We start from the raw sequence: 2,315 nt of genomic DNA, 5'->3' as shown, positions 1-2,315 counted from the left end.
ATGAGATGTTTCAACAAACAGGTGCAATGCTGGAAGCGCTCACTCATCTATGCCAAGAAATTTGGAACACAGCTACATGGCCAGCTGACTGGAAGAGATCCATATTTGTGCCCATTCCAAAGAAAGGTGATCCAAAAGACTGCGAAAATTATTGAACAATACCATACGCAAGTAAAATTCTGCTGAAGATCATTCAAAAGCGGTTGCAGCAGTACATCAAGAGGGAACTGCCAGAAATTCAAGCTAGATTCAAAAGAGGACATGGAACAAGGGATGTCATTGCTGATAGATCTTGACTGAAAGCAAAGAATACCAGAAAGATGATTACCTGTGTTTTATGACTGTGCAAAGGCATTCGACTGTGTGGATCAAAACAAATTATGGATAACGTTGCAAAGAATGAGAATTCCAGAACATTCACTGTGTTCATGCAGAACTGCACACGGACCAAGAGGCAGTTATTCTAACAGAACAAGGGGATACTGCATGGTTTAAAATCAGGAAAGGTGTATCAGGGTTGTAGCCTTTCACCATACTTATTCAAACTGAATGCTGAGCAAATAATCCAAAAAGCTGGCCTATGTGAAGAAGAACGCAGCATCAGGATTGGAGGAAGACTCTTTAACAACCTGTGATATGCAAATGACACAACCTTGCTTGCTGAAAGAGAAGAGGACTTGAAGCACTTATTGATGAATATCAAAGACTACAGCTTTCAGTATGGATTACACCTCAGCATAAAACAAAAATCCTCACAATTGGACCAGTAAGCAACATCATGATGAAAGGAGAAAATACTGAAATTGTCAAGGATTTCATTTTACTTGGATCCACAATCAAAGCCCATGGAAGCCGCAGTCAAGAAATAAAATGATGTAGTGCATTGGGCAATTCTGCTGCAAAAGACCTCTTTCAAGTGTTAAAAAACAAAGATGTCACTTTGAGGACTAAGGTATGCCTGGCCCAAGCCATGGTATTTTCAGTTGCCTCATAAGCATGTAAAAGCTGGACAATGCATAAGGAAGACTGAAGAAGAATTGATGACTTTGAATTATGATGTTGGCAAAGAATATTGAATATACCATGGACTGCCAAAAGAATGAACAAATCTGCCTTGGAAGAAGTACAGCCAGCATGGAAGAAGTACAGCCAGAATAGAAGTACAGCCAAAATGGAAGAAGTACAGCCAGAATGGAAGAAGTACAGCTAGAATGCTCCTTAGAAACGAGGATAGTGAGCCTTCATCTCACTTACTTTGGACATGTTATGAGGAGGGACCAGTCCCTGGAAAAGGACATCATGCTTGGTATACTAGAGGGTCAGCAAAAAAGAAGAAGACCCTCAACAAGATGGATTGACACAGTGGCTGCAACAGTGGGCTCCAAAACAGCAATGATTGTGAGGATGATGCAGGACCGGGCAGTGTTTCATTCTGTTGTACATAGGGTCGCTGTGAGTTGGAACTAACTCGATGGCACCTAACAACAACAACAACAATTCCTTTCAATTAATAGGACCCCTGAGTAAATAGAGATCTAATCCAGCACACTTGGTCTCGATAAATGAGTCACACCAGCCTCCGAGACTCCTCTCTGAGGCTTTGACTCTTGGGTCTGATTGAAGCAAAGAGCATCAGGAGGGTTACATGGGGTGCCAGTCATTAAGGCTGGATCACCAGATGCTGTATAGAGACTGTAGCTTAATTCCATCCCCACTGGGCTTCTGAACTAACCAAAAGTATGTAGGACCTGGGACTGCCAGAAGTGCCCAAAGAAAAATCACTTCTAAATTGATGAGAAGACAGAGATGGGAAAGGAGGAAGATGGTAATATAGTTGATTATTTCCTGCACCAGGAAGGACTTCAAAGTTGCTATACTTTTCTATCTTCTTCTGATAATGTATTGGTCCTTTCTACCCCCCTTTCTTGGGTAGCCCCATAAGACCTATACATCTGCTAATGAAAGGCATCTCCACAATGATAAGTAAGAAAGTCTATCATTTGAACACAACTGAATTCCAATTATAGACTCCCTGAAGAAAAAGAGACACTAGAGAAACAGACACTAGAAAGAGTGGCCATGGTTTCTCTGTTAGTCATCTAGTGCTGCTGTAACAGAAATACCACAAGTGGATGGCTTCAACAAAGAAAAATTTATTCTCTCACAGTCTGGTAGGCTACAAGTCCAAATTCAGGCTTGTCACCTCCAGGGGAAGGCATTCTCTGTCGGCTCTGGAAAAAGGTCTTTGTCATCAGTCTTCCCTTGGTCTGATTGCATCTCAGGCACAGGGACCTCAGGTCCAAAGGACGCGCTCT

The sequence above is a fragment of the Trichechus manatus genome, unplaced genomic scaffold (assembly GCF_000243295.1).
Source record: "Trichechus manatus latirostris isolate Lorelei unplaced genomic scaffold, TriManLat1.0 scaffold00006, whole genome shotgun sequence".
NCBI lineage: Eukaryota > Metazoa > Chordata > Mammalia > Sirenia > Trichechidae > Trichechus > Trichechus manatus.
Note: the sequence above shows the minus strand (reverse complement) of the source record.